This window comes from Etheostoma cragini, chromosome 14 (genome assembly GCF_013103735.1).
Source record: "Etheostoma cragini isolate CJK2018 chromosome 14, CSU_Ecrag_1.0, whole genome shotgun sequence".
Lineage (NCBI taxonomy): Eukaryota > Metazoa > Chordata > Actinopteri > Perciformes > Percidae > Etheostoma > Etheostoma cragini.
The window spans coordinates 2,056,834-2,080,569 of record NC_048420.1 but is presented as its reverse complement, the minus strand read 5'-3'; the positions used below and the strand labels follow the sequence as shown (position 1 = coordinate 2,080,569).

Below are 23,736 nucleotides of genomic sequence, written 5' to 3'. Positions count from 1 at the left end.
ATAGAAGCTGTGTGATGCTGTCTGAAACGTGTTGGAGACTTGAGACTTGCCAGGAAGAGCGCTGCTGGATTCATCATCAGGCATCTGGTCATTAATAAAGATGTGGGCAGTGGAGGGGAAAAAACTTTTAGAGAGGTGGGGTGAAGTGTTTTTTTGTTTTTGTTTTTGTTTTTTTTGCGAAAAGAAATGACAGCTGATGCATGTCTTTTTTCATGATTTGTCTTTCATGATTACTCCAAATTCCAAACTTGCCATTGAGGTTGAAATGAAATGAAAATCTATTTTTTGCTGAGCAATTAGCATTTATATTCTTAGATGACAGGTTTAGGATCCACACGTATTGTAATGTATTGAGTTCTGAATTCAGAATTATGACTTAACACTCAGAACTCCAATACATTTTTTCACGTATGGCCCTAATCCTCTTCCATATATCCTTGATGTTTTCACTTTTTTACTTATTTAGTCAATATATTTAATATAAAAAGACGGTAAGAAAAGGGCGCTAAGAAGAGCCACAGATCCAACTTTTTGGGCAATTGGTGTGTCAAAGTACAAACGAGTAAAGTACGGAGTACTGAGATTACAGGATATCCAGGATCCAGTTATTTGCCATCAACACATATGGATTCATTAAAGAGAGACAGCCAACGTTAGCTGGACTTATTGTCAATGATGTGGGACAAACACTGTGCTGAGTGCGTGGGAGCTACTGATTTAGCAAATAAAACTGCGCTAACTAGGCAAGCTAGGCTAACTAGCTTAAACCCGTGAGCTAAAAAAGCCTCCCACTTCTGAATGAAATACAAACTAAGGAGCACAATGGGTCCCCTTAATTGTTAATGTATAAAATAAACAGGGGTTGATGTATGGACTGTATAAGTCTGCGGGATTTATGAGCTATATTGCAACATAGCTCATAAATCTAGCATCCTCCATGTTAGCGTATTGTGACGTGCATTGGGTAGTTCTGATCACGCTGTTTGTTCACGTGTTGATTTTTTTCTGATAAGTTTTTGTTTTGGTATTTGGATGCCCTGATTGACAGCTGGGATTGAATCGCGATTGGTCGTGCGGGTGAATGGGCGGGACTTCCATACTGCAGCTCCACCGCTTGACCACCACTGTGATGAAAACATGCAAATTGACAGTGTGTCTCCTAACAACAATGGCTTTGACATAAGTGAGACACTGCCATGGGAAATGTTGTGGCCGGGTTAGCTCAGCTGGTAGACCAGTTGCAAGTATATAGAGGTTTATTCCTCGATGCCGCGGGTTTGACTCCGACCTGCAGCCCTTTGCTGCATGGCATTCTGCTTCTCTGTCCCCTTTCATGTCTTCATCTGTCCTAGGAAAGTTAATGCCCAAAAATATAAATAAAAAAAACTTCGCCCCTAGAGGCCGGAGCCTTAGACACCATTATTTCATAAGTTTTCCTTTTAAAAAGTCAAAAATGATGCCGCTAGAGTATCACTTTGTTCCTATTTATTTACACTAAAAGAGAAGAGAATTCAAATATCCTTTTGACTTTAACTCAAAGTGAATAGATAAAACTCAAAGTGTCTGTTAGTCTCTCATGGTGGAGTGTGAAATGAAGCGGCTCTCATCTTGTTTTTAACCCCACGTACTATAGGAGGCAGAGAGATTTTCATATTCCGAGTGTCTACACTTCCGCAACAGCGCCCTGAGTAGCAAACGATGATACACCGAGGCTTGACCTTGTCTCCCCTGCAAGCCTCTCGACTGTAATCAGAGAAGCTTCTCTTGGTGAATACCAGTAATTACACACACACACACACATACACACACACACACACACACACACACACACTCAAAGCTTTAATTATTCACACAACAAACACAACCAAAATAGCATCAAGAACAGAGTGTCTATTTTTACTCCAAAGTCGGCTGATCTTTTCCGAGCTGTTTCCCACAATGCACCGAAGTCTGTCATCAGCAGCGATCATTAGGGTCGCTTGTGAGAGAAGGCTGTTAGCAGACGTAAACACACCGCGCACAGAGGGATCTAACCGAAGACAACGACAGTCTGCGTTGACAGAGCATTTGTTCCTATCTTTGTCCCGGTAACGCGGTGGAAAGAGAGATTTCGGTGTGGGTGCCAGTTCGCGTTTCAAGCGCTGGAACTTAGACTTGTAGGCCTTTGTTTTCTGACAGCAGGTGTAGACAAAGAGGATCGCTTTCTTATTGTATTGACAACCCACAGGCATCATTAAAGTACCCTCTTTGTGTTGTAAATAAACACCTGGGAGGGATGAGCGCAGAGAAAGGGAGACAGGGAGAAGCTGATGAAGATGGCTGACAGCCGTGCAGGGATGGGAAAACATATCTGCGGGGGATTTTTCTTTTTTTTTTTTTGCTAAACCATCCCATTTGTTTTGGGCTGTTTACAGTTGGAAACAAACACATTTTTAAAAATGTATCTCCTGGCTGGAAGCACCTTAGGAAGCTACATTCAGAAAACAGATTGTGCTCCACGCCACTGCCGTCATGTGCAAGCCAAGCTTGATTACATGACTAATCGAGCCAACCAAGAGCGGCCATGATGATCATCCCACCGCCACCATGTTTCACACTGATAATGAACCATTCATTTGAGCTAACTTGCTATGGGAATCTAGTAATCTTCCCCTTGAGTTGAGATGGAAAACGAGCCATCGTAATCTTCTTATTGAGTTTGTGTGTTTGTCTGGTTGTGTGTGGGTGTAGTCAGCACATTTCCAACTCCTGTGAGAAGTGAGGCTACAATCCACGGCATGAAAGTGTGACACCATGTTATCTAAAGAGGACGTGAGCACGTTGACTTTTGAGTGCCCAGATGATCCTCTCCTTGCACCTGGCTAGGTGTTCTTGTTTGTATTTAACTCTTTGTGACTCAATTGCAATTCAATTGCACAGGGGGGCATGAGTTACGACTTGTAGTTGTGCTTCTGGATCACAGTTCACAGAGCTGTGGCTGAATAGTGGGCCTCCAAATCCTGTGTTAATAAAACCGCCACGCCCACTCCATTTACCGTTAAATTGTTTTTCTTTCATTATTGTTATATGTTTTCTTCCTACCCTAACATTGGCTAACTACATATTCTTTACATGCCTACATTGTTATAATCAGGGTTAAAATTTGACCAAAGATCAAAGATACAGTCCCATCACCATTACCCCCCCCCCCCCCCCCCCCCCCCCCACACACACACACACACACACACACACACACACACACACACTGACATCTCTCAATTAGTGCATGTATAGGTAAGGAGCATGTGTGTAGTTCAGGCCTGCGTGTAATTACAACAAATGTGAGTGTAAATTGTAATTTCCCATTGCTAGACTAATAAAGTATATATTAGTATTATCATTATTATTAGCTTTCTGGCTAACATGAGCCGTCTTGGCATCGTAGCTAGATTGATATGAAAGTATGACATAAATTAATGCAAAATGGCAGGCAATTAATGTAAATATGATCCTGTGTGGTGGAAAAACTGCAATTTTACCATTAGTGCGTATAATTCTGATTATACGCACTAATGCGTATAACTAAACACATTTTATTTATTATGATTTACACCTACCCTAGGGGCATGTGTAATGTAGTTGTTTAGAGTGATGTTGTAATTGATCTATCTTTTGTTCCAGTAATGCATTAATAACAAGATGTAATGTAGCCCAACTAGCCAAAGCTACACACTAACACAGCTTGTGCTATCTTCTTCATTCCGTTTTTGTGATATTTTTTCATCTTGTGTAGAAACTGTGCGGGCTTCTTGTTCTTGAACTAGAGTAGCTACAGCATTACTGTTGAAAACACTTTCCTTTCATGTCAAGAGGATTATTACGGCACATTTTCCATTTTGCCATTAAAATCACATCTCAAAATATGGACCTGTCCAGTTACTCTGTGGCGGTACTAAAGCTAGTAGTAGTAATAGTGATAAAACCTACATTTAAGTAGTTATTGTAGCATTTTGTTGCAGAGATAAGCATTACACAGGGACAGGAATTAGTGTTTCATGTAATATGAATAAATTTAGATATTATCTCCCACTGACACAATATTTGGGGTGATGTGTAACAACCGGTTCTCATTCCGAACTTGTCAAATACTGACCCTGGGTCAGTATTTGGCTCAGATACCCACACAGAAATCCCCCTTTAGCGTCTGTATGGAAGGTACCGGGCATGGAGATGCATTGTTAATTCCAGCAGGGGGCGACATGTGCGTTTGCAAAAGGAAGTTGGTTTCTGTAGAAGTCTGTAAGAAAGTGACCCATTTCTCACTTGACTTATTACTTCAGCACATTTTCATAATGAGTGTATGGTCTCAATTGCTGGTTTTAAGTGTTCTGAAACACAGAATGATCATTTATTGAATCATGGTCTCGTTTATTATAAAATTGCCGGTAAAGCAGGGGGTGTTTCAGGGCGTGGCTATGATGTGATTTCCAGTGAAAGTGTGTAACGTAACGTGGCTCCTACCGCACTCCGCCAACTCTTCACAAAGAGGTTATCCTGATCCAAGCTGTACAACAACAATAGCAATCACATCACATCCATTCAGGGATGGCAGTACACAGCTGTTAAACATAGTAAATGTATTTTTTAACACACTGGTATTGGATCCGTACTCGGATACACAAGTTCATGTTTCCGTATCGGGAAATAAAAAATGGATATCAGACCATTTTGACAAGCTTGGAGTGTAAATGTGTTTGTGTGTTGAACTTTTGTCCTCGGCCAGTCTCCTCCCAGTTAATTTAATCTGTCTGCTGCTATTGAAAGAGGATACTGTAATCTTTTATGTCTTTTTAACATCGCAAAAAGTTGCACCTGTTTTGGTGTCAGTGATGGTACTTAACTTAGCCAAAGATGGGTATGTCAAAACATGCATTTGCGCCCAATTTCAAGAAAACAGGGCGTAAGCCTGGTCCTACCAGACTCTGGTACTTTAGCCTGGTCCTACCAGATTCTGGTCCATTAGCCTGGTCCTACCAGACTCTGGTATATTGGCCTGGTTCTACCAGAGTCTGGTACATTAGCCTGGTCCTACCAGATTATGTTCCATTAGCCTGGTCCTACCAGACTCTGGTCCATTAGCCTAGTCCTGCCAGACTCTGGTCCTTTAGCCTAGTTTTACCAGACTCTGGTTCATTAGCCTAGTCCTACCAGACTCTGGTATATTAGCCCGGTCCTGGTAGGACCAGACCTCAATGTCATAAATCTCAGCCACTCCCTCTCTTCACTGTTTGGAAAGCCAAAAATTGGGATGGAGTAAACCCCAAACTATACCACAAACCCAGACATAGCACTGAAGAGAAATGAAAATTCAGCATATGTAGGTAGGACGGAGCCAGGCTACCGACGACTAGCGGTAAAAGATAACTAGCGGTTTACAACAAAACTGGTTACATTCGATTTGCATGAAAACATATCCCAGAGAACGGTCAAACTCATGAGTTTTTATCCGTTAGGTTCATTTTGTGCCAGATTTGTCCTTTGACGAGGTCTCAATTTCACAAGCTCTAGCAACCTGGATTCTGCACCTAACCAGTATTGTGATGACAATCACAGCATTTGTATATTAAACAGCTGCAGATGAGTGGAGATGAAGAAGAAGATAATGATGATGACAGCGAGCGGCACTTGTGTAAATAATGCCGATCATGATGGCGGTGGGGCTGGCAGTGTGGGCGACATTGACAATGATGAAGGGGAAGTGGATGAAAATCGATGAAACAACCCTGACAACGGTTGCAGGTGCTATCTGGAGTTTTCAGCCGGCGGTGCCACTTCCACCGTTCTCTCATCCTTAACACCGCGCTCTCATCTCCCAATCTGCAGACGAGGGGAATTGTACCATTACTTCTGCTGAGCGGGCAGCCGCTTCAAGGTATCAATTGGACACATGTCAGAGGAAAGTTTTTGCTGCCAAAGCAGCACCTTTCAGAACATATGAGCCCTCCCAAATGAATGAATCTTCCCCTCAGTCTTCCCTTCCCCTTTTCACTTTCCTCGTTCTGTTCAGTCCCTCGCACCGCAGAGGAAGGAGGAGTGCTCCTGCAAACAATTTGAGTGATGAGACAGAAAAGTGGCAGAGATGCTTCGGAAGTGGGGACTCGGCGAGAGCAGAGCAGTGTGTGCATGCGTGAGAGAGTGTAAATGTGTGTGTTCGGGAGAGGCGGAGATGGGGAAGATGAAAGACTGAAGGTGACAGACGTCAGTTGCCCAACGATGGGGAACATGATAAGCAGCCTTCCTGTCATTCAGATGTTCAGACATCCATCCAGCGAGCAGTTCAAACCCCATCGTTGTTTGTACACGCAAAGTCCAGTATGTCCGGTAAAAACTAAGAACAGACAAGGGTGAAGCCATGCCTCGCCCTGGAAATAAAACTTTTCAGAAGTGAAATATATTTCTTTTTTCTTCTTCTGTTTTCATTTAGTTCTGCAGAAGAAAACTCAAAGGCATGGAGATAAATGAAATTAAAAAGGAACCTTGCAGAGCATTATTTTTCCACGACAGGGACATTAGGAGGTCGGGACCTGTTCATTTTAGCTCTTTTCTGTTTCTGCTGAGGCAGGATCCTGTGGTTTCTGAGCCAAATTAATCATCAGGAAACCGCAGAGCAAAATATGGCATTGGGAAGGGTTTTCTATGCTCACACAACAGGAACGTACGTGCACTATGGAGTAGGACATCACAATATTGCAGTAGCAACATGAAATCCACTGACAGCTACCACTGCTTTAGTAACATTGAGCCATTAGCATGAATGTCAGATTTGATCATGTTGTCCTTTGAGTAAATCAATATGATCAACAGTGACTTACACAAATACACAAAAACGGCTAAAGGTTGGTCTAAATATAACTGAAATCAATGAAACAGGGAGCAAATCAGGTGCCTATTTAATACATTGTCATCATAATCAAAATGCCAAAATTTGACTGGCTTATGCAAATTTGAACACAAATCAAAGACACCGTGACATTTACCCTTAGTTCAATGAATTGAATGCTCAAGAGTGATGGAGATTGCAGGTGGGTATTATGTTAAATTGGATAATGGCACAACACTCATTTAATGGTGACAATTCTGCTGGAGAAAGCCGGGGATTGCGCTGGCACAGGAAACATCCTTGCCTTCCAAATATTTGCAGGGACCTTCAAAAATACGATGAAAGATAAAATTACATGTCATTTAGCTGACACTTTTATCCAAGGCAATTTACAATTGCTATACATGTGTCAGAGATTGCACGCCTCTGAAACAAGTAGTGCTTAAGTGTCTTGCTCAGGGACACATTGGTTGATTTTTGCAGTGGGAATCGAACCCAGATCTCCAACATCCACAGCATGGGTCACATCCACTGCGCCATCACCCCCCCCAGGATTGCATTCAAAAAATGGACTGTCCATACAACAAAAACGGTACCATTTGTTGTTTATCAAAATGAAATAATGTCATGCTCTCTACAATATCTGAAGTGGAAACTACGGAATAGGTTAGCAACAAATCATGGTCATGGCAAATATACTATGATATGTATAGTTGGTTGGTTTAACATTTGGTTAAATTCCTAGTTTGACACACTTTTATTCACTTTCTTGCGGGGAGTTGGACAACATTGATACCAATTGTATATCTGTCCGTTAAGGCTATAGCTAGCATCCAGTTGGCTTAGCATAGAAATAGCCTGACGTATTATTTTGTAAAACCGCAACATGTTAAACTTCGGGTTTTGTATGGATCTACATGCAAAAAAGATTTTAACTTGTTAATTAGGGAGATTTTGGAGGAGTTTCTAGGCAACAGAACCAGGCTAGCTGATTTCTCTTCTTTCCAGTCTTTGTGCTAAGCTAAGCTAAACAAAAGCAGGATGTTGAGTTATATATTGTGGACGGATATGAGTGTGGTATTGAGCTTTTTATCTAACTCTTGACATGAAAGCAAATACGCACATTTCCCAAAATGTCAAACTATTACTTTAGAGACGTTAGGGACAGATTGTGGTGATGGTTAATAAAAAGGCAAATGTTAACGGCAGGTCCGTGTCAGGATGTACATTTTGGTCTTAAAGACAGAATACACATGCATCCACCAATCCAACCCCGGCTCCCTTACATTCTTCCTTGCTACATATAGGCAACCAACTTCCCACATTGGCAATTAATGTTGGTATTGAAAGCAGGTGCTTGAGGTGCAGAACCGTCCCAATATGGACATATGTCCCAAGATCCTGGGCTGTGTATCCCCTCTCCCACTAATAGTCACCATGGATTTCTAGTTTGGCCAATGGGATGTGCAGGCACAATGGTTTCACCTGCTTACGTATATGTGGTTTGAATGGGTGATCTTAGACTACATTCACCAAATAATGTGTTCAATGTAAAGCATCTTTAAAAGAAGACATGTATTGTATTGGGTTTTGATAAGACTATAGTCAATATCGCCCACGTTCTACTTCTGGGATTGTTCTGCTGTTGTCCCTCCCGAGGCTATTTTGCAGAGGCGCCGTCATTGCAGGTGCCGCGTAGCACCGCCCAAGACAATTTTGATTGGTCAACAGAAATCCCAATAAACCAAAGCATGTTTTTCTGCGTGGACTCGCCAGACCCACCTCCACAGCCCTGTGTATGAAGATCTGGCAAAGCAAGACTAGAAAGACTATAACACGAGTAAATACCTACTCCCACACTAAAACCTGCCCTCTTTTTTTTCGTTTCTGTTTTTTGCTTCGGCAGAGCATCTGTGCATCTTTCTTCGTTGGCCAAGACGAGAACATTGCGAACAAACTCAATCGAAAAAAGGTCCTGCATCACACGCGTAATGTCTTCCCTCCCGGGCCAAGCCAATGAACCAAGAAGCTGTTAAAGTGCATTTTTCTCACAGCGGGAGAAGATCTCCTGCACGCTGCAATAGATTTTCCCTGTTATTTCCTCATCCTCCTACTTTGTTGTGGATCGATGCGAGCGAGAACGTGTCCTCGAGCCATCTGTACAGGGCACGGAACAAATACTCTTAGGCCAAGACTCTCTCATTTGCAAAACAGCCACATATGCACACTTTTTCTCCCTATTTGTTATTGTCTCACATGAATGCGCTTTAAATCTCATTTCCTCACACAATAAAAGCATACATACACCTTGTAATATCTCTTAGGTGGTAATTTTACTGCACCATAAAATGAGTCATTTGTCTCCTCTATATTTTCTTTTTCTCTCAGCCACTGCAAGAGCACTGCCGCTGAGATTAAAACCTGATGGAGGGTGTCTGAGCAATGCATGTGTGTGTGTGGAGGTGAGTGTGTGTTGTGTATATGTCTGTGTGGAAGAAAGAGAAAGAAAGAAAGAAAGAAAGAGGGAGGGGATTAAACCTGTATCTTGGGGTCTCCTTTGGATGTCAGTGAGGCGCTGGGGAGGAGGAGTGTGAGTGCTGACTGGGCAGTCCCCCTCTCATGATATGTACACACATTCAACACATACTACACCCACACAAACACACACACAGGCACCTGACTCATCTTGTGCATTATTTATGAAATGCTGCCATTATCTCTTGTTTTACACCTTGCATCAACTGAGAGCCAGGAGGGAGCTGTGTGTGTATATGTGGCTAGAGGTGTACACACATACGTCCATGTGTGTGTGTGTGTGTGTGTGTGTGTGTGTGTGCATGCATGCATGTGTTCATCAGTAAGTTACGAACGAATGAAGGAGGAAGAGGTAGAAAACAGTCAAAGAACGGGACACAGGTAGTTATAATGTCTGTCTTATCTTGTGAGAAAGCACAAAGTAAAGGGACATCTGAAAATGGACATCTGAAAAGAGAGACATTTGACGGAACAACAGCAATCCCGGAAGTAAAAGGTCAGGATATATATTACAATAATTGTTCATCTAGCGACGTTTGTACGACAGAAAGACAGAAGCTTGGGGTCTGGAGGTGGGTTGGGTGTTAGTCCTAAAAACTACAAGTACAGAATACATTGAATAATACAATGCCCGTAGTACTACAGAGTAAGGAGTACAGCAATCTAGCTGGAAAGTCAAGATTAGGGCTGGGGATCGCCACTGAGTTTACAAATCGATTCTGATTCTCAAGATCCCGACTTGTTTTTAGGATATTTCAGTTACCAAACCAATTTGGCTTGGATATAAAAGAGATTCTACAATTGTACATGAGACCTTCTAACCAAGCACATTATTAAAGGTATTATTGTTTAAATCAAGCATTGACACCAAAGCAGTTAATTGAATGTACTTTTTAGTTAACATGAACACAGTAAAGCAGTCAACACAATAAAGTGCAGCTCTACAGTATGTGAGTTTTATGTGACTTTTCAGTTCAACAGGGTCTCATGGTTTGTGAAATGGTCATGTTTTTTTGAATTTGTTGATTTGTGTACAGAGGAACATTCATGTTGTTTCTTCATGGTGGGGAGCACGAACTTTAATCTAATGTGTTTCACCTTCTCCCCTTTTTGTGGTGCTCAGCACGTCATGTGAAGCATCTATTTGGTGGTTCGTAGGTTGGGTTCAGGAAAGGACACACGCCGGATCCGCGGTCTCTGAGGGGGACGTCCGACAACAACTGTCTCCGAGGTGAAAGCCCTGTGTTGTTTGACCCATCCACCAACCCAACCAACCTTTCTGTGTGGACTTTTGGCTTTTCATTCTACTCGCTACTTTAGACGTGCTGTGATCACGAAACATGCTTCACATGAGATTAAAGTTTGTGATCACCAAAACAAAAAAAACGAATTAAACAACAGATCAATAAATTAACTGGGTTTTACTGGGTAAAAGGGGGTCTTCATTTAGATACCTTAACACTCATGTTTCCCTTGGGTAAAATTGACCTGTTTTCATGAAAAAAAAAAAAATTGTAACAAAAAATGGGCCGTCGAAATAAGAAATTAAAAATATTGGAAAAACACCAAGAAAGCACCCACAACATTGAAAAAGGGGCGATAATGTTGAAAAAAGGGACCATGGTTGACAGGAAGACAACCCAAGAGTTAAGATGAGAGTCCAAGGGACCCATTTTAAAACAACCATGCCAGGTTCTCCCTTCCTAGAAATAGTACCAGAAGTATTTGTATGTGTTTAATGTGTCTTCTCTTCTGATTTAAACCATAGAACAAGGATCAAACACTAAGAAAGCCTTTGGAATGTACAGTAGGAGGTTACTATGATAACAACAGGTTGCGTTCAGCAGCTAACGCTAGCTGCTTGGCTTTTTACACCATGTACCATGGCTGGGTTGAGCAATGCAAATGTTAAAAGTTACCAAAAAAGTTAAAAGTTACCAAAAAAGGGACCAAAATTTACATTTTGGTCCTATTTTCAGACTTTTTTAAGACCCGGGAGGACAACACAAGGGTTAAAGTTGTATGGACAGTTTTCTTGGACAGTGTAAATAAGGACGAGCTTTTCTGCAGACATTTCCCCAGCGGAGCTGACAACCAATCAGCGGCAGAGGAGTTTGTTTGAGTGCTGGCCCTTACAGGGGTAACATTAAGTAGGCTAAAACAAGGTCTCCAAGATGGCTGAATACCCCCCCCCCCCCCCAACCCGCAGGCCTTGGGAGGTGACCCCCTGTCCACCGGGGTACACAACAACCTAGCTGCGCTCAGCCGGGGGCTTGTGAGCCTCACACCCTTGGCAACTCCAGAGTAGAACAGAGTCTATTCAGGATTATGGTTCCACAACTGAGACTGTGTGTAGAGGTAAGCCCCACCAGATCCAACCCCCCCTTTCTTTGATCCTGTCACTGCCGCATACTCGATACACTCTATCGATCTAAGATTTGAAACTTTTCTTTATATCTTTCATAATTCAAACAATGCTTAAGTGGAAGTTTTCATTCTTCCATTTCCTTTTACTGCTGGTAGCGCATTTGCTGCTCATGATCCGACCATAGTTCTGAATCCACAATGCTGGTATGAATGCACAAAGGACTTGGTCCATGTGCAATTTCTGTCTGGGTAGGCCTTCTCTGCTGTTGGGTTCATGTTAAGTTGCCACTTTGTGAAATAAAAAGGTTATTTTTATAACACGTGCAGTGCCAATGCTGCTGGTTCTCCTTAGACCGTTTAGCTTATGTCTGCCAACACATTACCTCATTTTTACATGGAACGTTTAAAAGCCCATTGTTACTCCTTGAGAGGCAATAAACTCCAGACCTTCGTTGGCCCGGAGCAACAGTCCAAATACAGATCTGTGGCGTCGATATTTTCCCCCTCCATCACCGATTTGTGATTCTTGTATCTGAGCAAGCTTCTCCCAGGGTGTCCACGCACTGCCTTCTGTTTTCCTAGTTGGACTCCCCAGTGAGCACCTGTTAAACCGGAATCCCAAACTCCGTGGACGTCTGCACAGTAAACTGAACAAAGGGGCTGCACTTTGTTGGAAACTACGGCAGGAGGAGTCAGGGGCCAGAGGAAAGAGGCAGATAACCAGATTAAAGCAGGAGACAAGAATGAAACGGGGGACTGCATGGCAGAAAGCTATTACCAGGGTAAATCTGTAGACCTTCTGGGGGACGGACACTCGGAAAAACAACGTCCATTAGAGGAAAACAGCCGGTGGAAACTGTCGTTCTCTCTTTACATCAGGGTGGTGGAACAAAGAGACGCAAAAGGATAGAGACAGAGTCAGAGAGAGAGAGAGAGAGAGCAGAGAAAAAAGCTTAACAAGGTCGACAAAGCATTTGAGGGAAGCTCGACCTCTCATCTATTTTTGCAACACTGACACACACACACACATGCACACACACTGCAACATTCGAGTATGCAATGAGACATGACAGTGGCCAAAGGAAAATAGTTTCTGGCGATTAGTTTGAGAGCTTCTTCTCTCTGATAATTCAGAAACAAGATAGTGTGAGTACATCACTCACGGCTTATATATATTTGGAATATGAGCTGCTTTTCTTGCATACACCATGCACTTACACTGAAAAAAAAAAAAGTCATGCGCAAGAAAAACCCAGTTTAATACTTTTTACAGTTTAGTCATACACTTGATCCCTATATTCAGGTTATAGATCGCTGTGACAACTTTGATATCAGGGAAGCTTTTCGCTCTATTGCTTTTACCCAACAATTGCAGTCTAAAGGTTATAAACTCCTTCCACGTTCTGCTGGTGTCTGCAGAAAGTCTCATCAGTAAGGGAGAAAAGGAGAAATCCAATACACCAGAAGGTAAATTCATAAGTGAACTCCTAAAAAATACATTTTTTGATGGCTTCATCTCAGAAATAACACACAACGATGCATTGTTTTACTATTTGTTCTCAGGCAAATGTGCCAGAATACATCAATCTTATCATATTCCAAAGTACAGGGAGAACTATATTTTCTGCTTAGCAGCCTTTTTATCTATTGGAGCACTTTGTGTTACCTGGCCTCTGTATTTCTCAACAGGTTTAAGAAGACCTTTGAGTAGCTGCCATTGATCCTAGCTCCTATTGTGTTGCATTTTCCTAACAGTGCTACTTTAACAACCCTAAGAAAAGCAAAATACATTTCAATTTCTCTACTAGATCAGTGAAGTTCAACTTGACCGTTATTCAGTTTAACACTGTCAGCTTAACTGTGTTAGAACTACTGTTACCAACGCAGACTATAGTGTAGTGCATGGCTGCTTGCATTTACCAAACACTGTTTGTGTGTGGGGGTGTGTGCATGGGTGTTAGCGTGCATGTGTGTGTGTGTGTTTGACGCCTAACAACTATGTTAACTGTATTTTCTTCATGAAAAATTTGCCAAGTGAATCTTTAAATCTTATTAATCTTGCCATGTTTATTGCCGGCAGTCTTCTTCTTCTTCTCTACATTTCTCGGGCTTTACAATCACTTACTGTTGATCCTCGGAGCAGCGATTTTAGAATCTTAATCATGGCTGGCATGGGATTTAACCAGAACGTGGACCCACTTAAAAAAGCATTGCTCCATAGTGCTACTGGTGGTAAAAAACTCCACAACATCACCACCAAAGATACATTATATAACACAACAAGTAAGATCATAGAGGTTGAAAACAACCCCCCCCCCCACCAGGGCAAATGGTACGAATACAGTGGCAACTGGTGGTAATTATTTTTTTGGGGGGGCGCTTTTTTTGTAAACTTGGCAATACACCAGCAATACTTTATTTAACCCTTGTGTTGTCTTCCCTTTTTCCCCTTATCTCAATGTTTTGGTTGCCTTTTTTTATGAAGTTTTTGTATTTATTTTTTTTCATTGAATTTGCTTCTTATCCCAACTGTTTTCACCCGTATTTCTACTTCCTTTATTTCAAAGAAATAAACCTTTGAAAACGGGTCCAATTTGACCCAAAGACAACATGAGGGTAAAACAACTATGTCATGTGTTTTTTAAGAAGAGCAAGGCAAATGATAAAAGATTCAAGTTACAAACATAAGAAGACAGTGACTCTGACTGAGTTTTTTTTAACTATATCCTCCCACCCACTACCAAAAAGCATGTTAACCACTTGAACATACATTTGGCTCTCCTTTCCTTCAGACAAACAGTACCTAAAGGTATTGGGGTCAAAGTCACCTGAGTCTTGTATGCTCTCAAAACAACAAATGAGATTCCTTGATGAAATGAGAGTGAAGAGCTGGATCTTGGCAGTCTGTGGGCAGCCACTTTCTGACAAATCTGACAAATCCACCAATGTTAGAAAACCAAATTCTCACCGTGGACATGTGTGAGGTGGCCTGTTGCATTATCGGGTCGAGCTGATGTGCGAAGCAGTGGATGTAGTGGCCAGTTGGGTACACATCTTGAATTTTCCTCTGAACACCTGAAGTGGCACCCCCTCATCCAGCTGGCCCCACCACGTGCCTGGCAGATGAGCGATAGTTGCCGTAGCAATGGACTCAGCTGTAGCTGTCTCAACCGGAGGGTTGCTGGTTCTAGTCCACATACGGACCAAAGTATAGGGGTGGACTGGTAGCTGGAGAGGTGCCAGTTCGCCTCCTGGGTTCTTGAGCAAGGCACCGAACCTCCAACTGCTTGGGGCACCTTTCCATTGGCAGCCCCCCCCCCACACACACACTGATATCTCTCCATTTAGTGCATGTACAGGTAATGAGCATGTGTGTGTAGTTCAGGCCTTTGTGTAATAACAACAGTGTGTAATGCCAATCCTGTAGACTTCCTCTAGTTGTTCATCAATGCTAACTCTGCCCAGAAAATGTTAGCTTCAAGCTATCATCAAGATGTCTGTGACTACTTTCAAGATGTTTGCATTTTTCAGAGACATATTTTTGGTCTCTTTTTATATAGTTTTTGCATACATTTATACATCTAAACTTCTGATGGGGGCGGCTCACTGGTAGAATACAAGACAAACTGTTCATTGTAAATATCTACCACAATTCACAGACCGACGTCCTGGTTTAACTTCGACCTAATGTTGTTAGCGACATTGTCGACATCCACACAAAGTGGTAGCTAATCTGACTGTTGATTGGTCATGTGACTACTCTCGTGTGTTTCCCTAATGGAACTCAGAACTGCTCTACTGTTTAATGTCTGTGTACTTGAATTATGAGATACATTATTGACTTGTTAAAGTACTACGCTAGTACATTTTAAAGGAGATCCAAGGGAATATCATGAATTTATGTGTCTGTGTCTATATATAGGTACATTTTCTGCTTCAGAATTGAGAACACTACAACAGAATAAAGGTCATTTGGGTATAAGAAAGAAAACATGAGTCTCCCATTCATTGTCAGACTTACTTCTCTGGTTTCTGGCTTTAAAAGAGAGTGTAGCTCCTGTTCACAAAAACTGATTGAACTTTCCTCCTCTGTGGAACTAATGTGGGAATTCTCAATGTTGGTGGTGCTCCCCTTTACAAGTTACTGTTTCTTTCCAGATGTAGAAAACAATTTCACTCCTGGCTGACATGCTGCATCACATCCAGCTCTAAAGCCAATGAAGCCAGTTGCATAGCATAGCCGAAACCGAAGCAGTTCTGGATGCTGCACACATCCATACAAAACCTCCAAAAACACCACGACCCGCGAACGCCAGCGCGTGTTCAAGGTCTATGAAGTGGATGCTGTAAGCCATCCAAGCTGGCTAAGAGGAGCACCAGCATGCAGCGCGCCCAGAGGGAATGAAGCCTATCTGGTCTGGTTACACAAACATGATGGGATCTTTTTGGTCACGGATTGCTCCGAGCAATGGAATACCAATGACTTAACACGCACTTTTACACACATGCGTGCCTCTCTCGTTTAACATGACACAAATGGCCAAAGCGCATCTTTGTAATGCACACACACACACACACACACACACACACATGTACACGCGGACACACATGTTGACTGATAGCTTGTGAAGGCTCTCTCTAACACACTTTGCATTTCAGCTCAAGGGTCATTGTACACCCTGGAGAATCATCTGTTCTTCTGGAGTCCTTTAACTGTTATTGACAAACTCACGGAGCCTAACGCACACACACACACACACACACACACACACACACACACACACACACACACACACACACAGACACACACACATACACACACTGTGCGTCTCATTATCATTGTGGGGACCCGTCCTTGACAAATTGCGTTCCCTCGCCCCCTACCTTAACCTTAACCATCACAACAAAATGCCTAACCTCAACCCTTACCCTCACCCTAACCATAACCTAATTCTAACCATGATCCTAAAACCAAGTATTAACCCTCAAACAGCCGTTTAAAGTTGTGGGGTCCAGCATTTTGGCCCCACAAAGCTATCGGGAATTCCAGCTTTTTTGGATCCCGCAGATATAGATAAACAAGACCAAAAACACACACGCAGGACATTCACATCAGAAGCCCATGTTAAAGCTCACCCATGCAATGGGTACATTAATGCACATTGTTGAACATTGTCACATTGTTGAAGTGGACTCTATGCCATGCCTAAATTGACCTTTGAATGCTAATGATACAGCTGGAAGCAATTTAGAAAGGAGGGGATCATTAATGTGAAGTACCTCACCCCCCCATCCAGGCAGCCATGCTCATGAGTGACACAAATACACGTATCGCACAGCCTTTTACACCACAACTCACACGAACACACACACTGACCGCAGCATTCACACAGATTCCAATCCTGTCACCTTGGAACCCTTTGGCTAAATGAGCTTAAGTGGATGAGTTGTTGAAACGTGAGAAAACGCAACAGAGGGGAATGAAGAATGACCCTTTTGGAGCAAAATTAGTCTATAATAGGTTTGGAGAATTGTGGGGAACGACACACACACACACACACACACACACACCTGTCTGAATGAGAACATTTTCACTGCTGCTGTAACACGTCAACACATCACAACAGTGTGACAACAATGACAAACAGCTGAAGCAAAACGCATCTTTATGGCTGAAATAATGAGACGTTTGTACCGCAGACAGACTCTCTTTTTGAATTATTTTGCGTGTATACTGTGCGTGCCAAACTCAAACTGTTCATTATTAATGATCAACCCTGTTGTGATCATCAAATTGACAAATCTACTGTGTGAAAAACATAAAAATGACAGCGCTGATGCGAAGTAAGGGACCAGGCACGTAATAAAGAGCCATCTTCAGGCTTTTTTTGCTCATAACACAGCACTGACGTCACTCTCCTGAGTGAAGACCAACACTCCATGTCTATCACAAAACAGCGTGAAACATTATATTTTTAATTTAAGTAATATGTGCAGACATAATCCGAGCTCTGAAAGATTGTGTGAATAAGACTGTTGTCGTACTGTTGACACAGAGAAAAACAGAGTGGCTGTGGCTAGAAACACACACACACCCATATACACACACACACACCCCATTTCTCCAAAGGGACTTGATAATTGGCTGCTCAGTGAGAGCCCCACTTTGGCTTCTCATTAGCAGCTGTGGATGACTTGTGTGTCTGCGCGCACGCTTGTGCATTCCTACCATACGTGTGTTTTGATCGAAATGCACGTCACGTCACATACAAGTGCTTCGGTGATCCCACCCACTCTACATGGATACGTTTTAGTATTGTCTCCCACACGTACTGCAGCTCTAGTAATTGCAATGTGAGCGAGTGTGTGTGTATTCTCATTGTGCGTCAAAGGAGTGGGGGTTATTCTCCCTCAGAAAGGGGGTGCTATGGGGTAATCTCACAGCATTGGAAAGCCCTATTGTTAAATTGGAGCTCGTAATCCAGATGAACTGAGTAAAACTGAGTCCTCTCACACAGAGAAACCATTTCTCATCCACACACAGAACACTAAAAAGAAGAAGAAAAAAATCACTCATTTGATAGTAAATAGATGTCAACTTTATTATCTTTTGCATTCATTTCCAAATGTTGCACCTCCCATTCAAAGCAGCAGAAATCCAAACATTTAACATGTAGAAGCTTTGGAATGCTGCTTTTGAGGTAGGGCAGCTTGATTAAGAAAAAGAAAAGAAATTATAATCATTGGGTTTGGTCAATATTCACATCACGATTATTAGACATGATTACTTAGGGAAATATGTGGCAATTATTGAATTTCAAAACCAGTGAAACAATTCAACATGAAAATGAAATGAAATGAAAACACCTTGAACTGTGAAATTTCCCATAGTACTTTTCTAATTTTTGTCTCATTCAGAACACAAGACAAAATAAGAGTTTACTTGCAAAATGTAACATGCAAAATATCTTTTGATATATATATTTTTCTTTTTCCTTGATTTCTGTTTTTATGTAGTCTGGTCCGACCTGACTCTGGTACATTTCATGTGTAAAGAGAGTCTGGCCACTCTCTATTGACCAGTGGCGGGTACTCTGTTGAAGTTAAAAAAAAGATTATATTTCAAAAAAGACCCCACACCCATATAGGCATTTATTTATTTCCATTCATATAACTAATATCGATTTTTCCAGAGTGTTTTTTAATTGTTTTTTTTTAAGCTGTGAACTTTGCACGTAATTTCGTACTACAATGTACTGTGGTATGACAATAAAAAAATCTGGAATCTTGAAAAGTATTGGATCCGCCCCGAGGCCCTCTGAAACTGCCATAACCAATCGCTAACGTGTGGTCATGATATTGGCTTAGCAGCGCTAGCATTAGCCTTTACCTAATTCATTTACCACTTCCTGAGCGCTCTGAAAAATCTGACTTTTCCCCAACCCCGTGGGAGGATGGCCTCAACATCATGGCCCCCAACAGAACTCAGCAAAGATTTGTCTTGCTCGGGCTTTAATATTGGTTAATCTGGATACTCTGCAGCCATTTTGGACAAACGGCTTTGCTCACATCTTTCTCCGCTGCCATTGCGGAAATACAACTCAAACTACCGCACAACCTCAACGTCATCGTTCTCAGCCAATCCCTCTGTTCTCTGTTTGGACCGCTAAAGGTTTTACCGGCCAAAACACAAGAATATACTGCAAGGGGAGTACTGAAGGAAAATGAAAACTGAGCGGAAGTATGCAGGAGGACAGTAGGAGGCTAGTTTTTATGATCTTTAAGAGTCAAAATAGCGATTTAAAATTTCGATTATTTGCACAGCCTGTCTTTGAGGCATGCAACTCGGACACGGTCCAGCTAACAGAGAAGCATTCAGGCACTGGGAGTTGGAGAGTAACCAGATACTGTGGGCTGAGTGCCAAAAGCCGTGGTAGAATGAATGGAGCCAAGGTCTATTCATTGATTCCTTGGGTTGTGCACCATCAAGGGCACCACTGGAGTTGTTTGTTATGAGTCAAACTGAATACTGGATGCAGTTTATAGTCATGGTCCGCAATTTCAAACTGGTCCTGACCTTTCCAACAAAGTTTCCCCCAGTGAGCTAGAATCATATGCTGACTTGATCAGCTGAATAAGAATTAAGATGAAGCTCTGACCCGGGGATAAACAGCATATCCTTCAGTCAGTGCGTCTTCGCCTGTCCTGTTAAACAACAAACAGAAGACCACCTAGCCACCCGTTCACAGCTGTTGTCCTCTTAACAGTAAACCCATCCCAGTGGATTGTTGACACATGGTGATATATTATATAGTCAATGTTCAGTGACTGCAGAGATACAAGACAAAAACACCTATGGCAGCTCTAATGCATAAGAATCAACCAGCGTAAAATACAGCATGCTATAAAAGCAACACATCAGGGACTCGTCTTCTCTTGACTTGTCTTATGAAACACAAAGCAATATTTGTTTACTGGGGATTCATTCAAAAAATAAATTTGACCTAACAAGATTTCATTTAAAAAACGCATGATTGCACAGCTGATGTAGCAATTTAGTCAGAAATTCACTTTGGATGATGACAGTGGCCTGGCAGGGATGTTCAAATGTTAGCAATTGAGCACTAGAGCTGTCAACAGCTAGACTCAGTGTGGGACAGCCAGCATTGGTTTTATTATAACTGTTTATTTGTTTAAGTTGGGATGCATGATGTACTTTTCCCCCTCCGTCTCTTTTGTCGACTCAGACTCCCTCTGCAAAAGTCTGTATGCTCCAATTCATGAAGGTATCCTTATCCAAATGAAGTGAAATTTCCTTGTTGCTGAAACGAACAATCGTTTTTATTCTCTTGTATTTTGTTAATTTCATAAACCGCTGAAAGTCTGACGCAAACAGCTAACCTGCAGCATTATACATTATTTAAAACAATACTTTGAGGAGATATAGTGCCCAAGCATAGTGCTGTTTGACAGTGAGATCAGTTGATTTCTTTGAGGAGCCTTTTTAGGAGGCAAACATATTTTTTGCTTCAACCGCCCCCACCCCCCAGCAACACATTGCTTACCTTCCATGTCCATGGTACTGGATACTTTTAGAAGTGTCTATACCCCGCTTCTTAAAAAACCTAACTATTTATTTTACCTAGCTAAAAGGGAATACAATCTGCATTGTGCAGATTCATTTCCCTGTGCCACTTTCTGGCTTCTTCTCATTTAAAGCTTGACCCTAAACCAAGTGCTAATTATCAATGAGAACCAACATCTTGTTTTAAAATGGGCCATTGATGTTTTCTCTCTAAAGGATGAACAATAAACCTCAGAAACAAGCACAGTCAGACTACTGCAGTTTCTGAGGTGATTTTCTCTGACCCATTTCATTTATTTTAGCTCGCCTTTGAACAGACTCAAGCAGACAGTTTGTACAGACACATTGTCCAGAGCCTCTTTTGGCAACCAGGGTTAGGGGGACCAGGGCCACCGTCTCTTTCAGCTATGACCCTGTGTGTTCAGATGTTCTAATATTCTCTGGGAGGGAAAAAGGATTTGAACCCCTGCTGATTTTATACACTTGCCCACTGACAAAAAAATGATCAATCTATAATTGTAATGGTAGATTTATTTGAACAGTGAGACGCAGAATAACAAAAAAATCCAGAAAAACGCATGTCAACAATGTTATACATTGATCTGCATTTCAATGAAAGAAATATGTATTTTACCCCTCTGCAAAAGGTGACCTAGTACTTGGTGTTAAAACGCTACGTTTCTTGTAGTTGGTTACCAGGTTTGCACACATCTCAGGCGGGATTTTGTCCCACTCCTCTTTGCAGATCTACTCCAAGTCATTAAGGTTTCAAGGCTGATGTTTGGCAACTCACACCTTCAGCTCCAGCCATCGTTCAGACACATTGGCCATGTCACAACTAACAGTAATCAGCCATCACTGGAAAAGTTCTATTTTCCTTCACTGGTCTCCGTCCAGAACAACGAGATCTGTTGGTCCATTTCTTTAACTGTCTATGGCGAAAGTCCTCTTGTTTCAACCATCCATCCTCCCAACCTGCCTCCCTTTGCTGCCATTTTCACTCTTCATTTTAGGTCATCTAACAACGGCGCAGTTGAGCAGCTGCTACGCCCGGTGCGTTCCATACAGACGCCAAAGTAGGGTGACCAGACGTCCCCGGTTACCAAGGACAGTCTCCGGTTTTGGTGACCTGTCCCCGGAATGTCCCAAATTTACACTGTGACTGACAGACCTGAAATTGTAACGAAAGAAAGAAAACGCTGTCAAAACGTAGACGATAAGTCGCTAAAGACCGCCAAAGCCAGCGCTACTCAGAGATGTTTTAGAAAGCCGTGTTTTAAGATGCTAAAATTACCGATTATTTACATGGAGTCTGATGGGTTTAGCGATATATTTGAACTCCTTAGAAGTCCTTTGCATAATTTTGATCAGACACAGAATATTAATCTGAGTCTGTCAATAGCAAAACAAGCACTAGTATGAATGTAACTACAAGCTAGACAATTGTCCTATTAATTTACATTGTAACTTGTTTCTCTGGTGCCAACTGCAGCGATCTCGTTTAATACTGCATCGATGTTGAAGGAAAATACTTCCTCATTAGTTTTTATTGTATCCGATATAACAAGCCTGAAGCTGTAAAGCAAAAGCTGTCAAATAAATGTAGTTCAGAATACATTACAACATTCCCCTCTGAGGTGCATGGAGTACAGTATGAAGTAGCAGCAGGGGGGATCCTAGGATCAGACCTTTAGGGGGGCTCAGCCCCTTATGAGATCAGCTCTAGGTCTAGTGTCCCCGTTTTAAGTTTTACAACAATAAAAGCATGACTTGTTTTTGAGGTATATGCTTCTGAGCTGAAAATGTCCCAGGATTTTCTCTGAGAAATCTGGTCACCTTACGCTTAGAGACACTGACCAATGGTCAGTATTTCATGAGTTTGGAGTGAGAACGGGTGGTTTTCTTTTGCAACACTAAGAAACTCTGAGAGGCGACAGGATCAAGTTTACACATCCCATCTTCCCCTCCCAGAATCCTCTCTCTCCTGCCACAAAGCTTATTGCTATTCCCTGTGTGATCTGCTAAAGATGAGGAAACACAATGTTTGCTGTTGTCAGGAGGTGTTAATCCTCAAACAGCAGATATAGCTAAACCTGAATGACATGGGGATATTAAAGTGCATGCGCTGAATCCCGAACACCAGACACAAGATCTTTCCAGGATATGGCTCTTCGCAGTCATTCACGCTCCAAATATTTCTTTCTGCTGACGTTAAGCTGTGTGCTAAGTTTAAATAACAACTGTGCATGGACAGACAGACAGACACCCCCTCAAAGACCAGTTACGTGACAGGAATGATTTCTTGGAGTGGCAGCTCAGGGACAGTAGGTCTGCACTGGCATTTGTATGGCTGACGAAAGCAACAAATTACAAAGGGTGTGAATTAAAAATAATAATACATTTAATTTGTAATGCAAATTGCAAATAAAGCTTTTCCGACATATTTGTCACTTTTTCCAACGTTCTTGGCATGGGGCTAGCCATGAAACAGCTCCTGTTAAATATTGTACAAGACTTGGATATCATCAAGTTTTTGAATGCACGCAAATATCATAGTACCGACCTTTTCAAGAAGGAGGTATAGAACTAGACTACCAGAAAGTGAATAGAAAAGTTTGCTTTGTCATTCTAAGGATCATCTTAAGAGCTTACGTAAGGCCTCATAAGATCTGAGGTATGCAGAAATTGGCAGAAACTGTAACATTGTCATTGTACTAGATGGTCCGAAACAAAATCTAGTAACACCAAATCTCATTAAAGAGTAAAATCCATTAAGTTAGTCTCCCGAAAAACTAAAATGAACAGCCTTCATAGCTGCAAACATAAAACTATATCCAACAGATTTCTCCATACATACAATACCTGACAGCTCTTGAGTGATTCCCAGTGC

General features: G+C 41.9%; 1 long non-coding RNA gene across 1 annotated transcript; it reads right to left on the bottom strand.

Annotated features, from left to right (window-relative positions):
* Positions 1–1,031: 1,031 nt before the first annotated feature.
* LOC117956827 lies at positions 1,032–15,278 on the bottom strand. Its single transcript, XR_004659374.1, has 3 exons — positions 15,269–15,278; positions 5,299–5,304; positions 1,032–1,113 (listed from the first exon to the last, which is right to left on the bottom strand). It is a non-coding gene; the product is annotated as an uncharacterized LOC117956827 (long non-coding RNA).
* Positions 15,279–23,736: the final 8,458 nt, after the last annotated feature.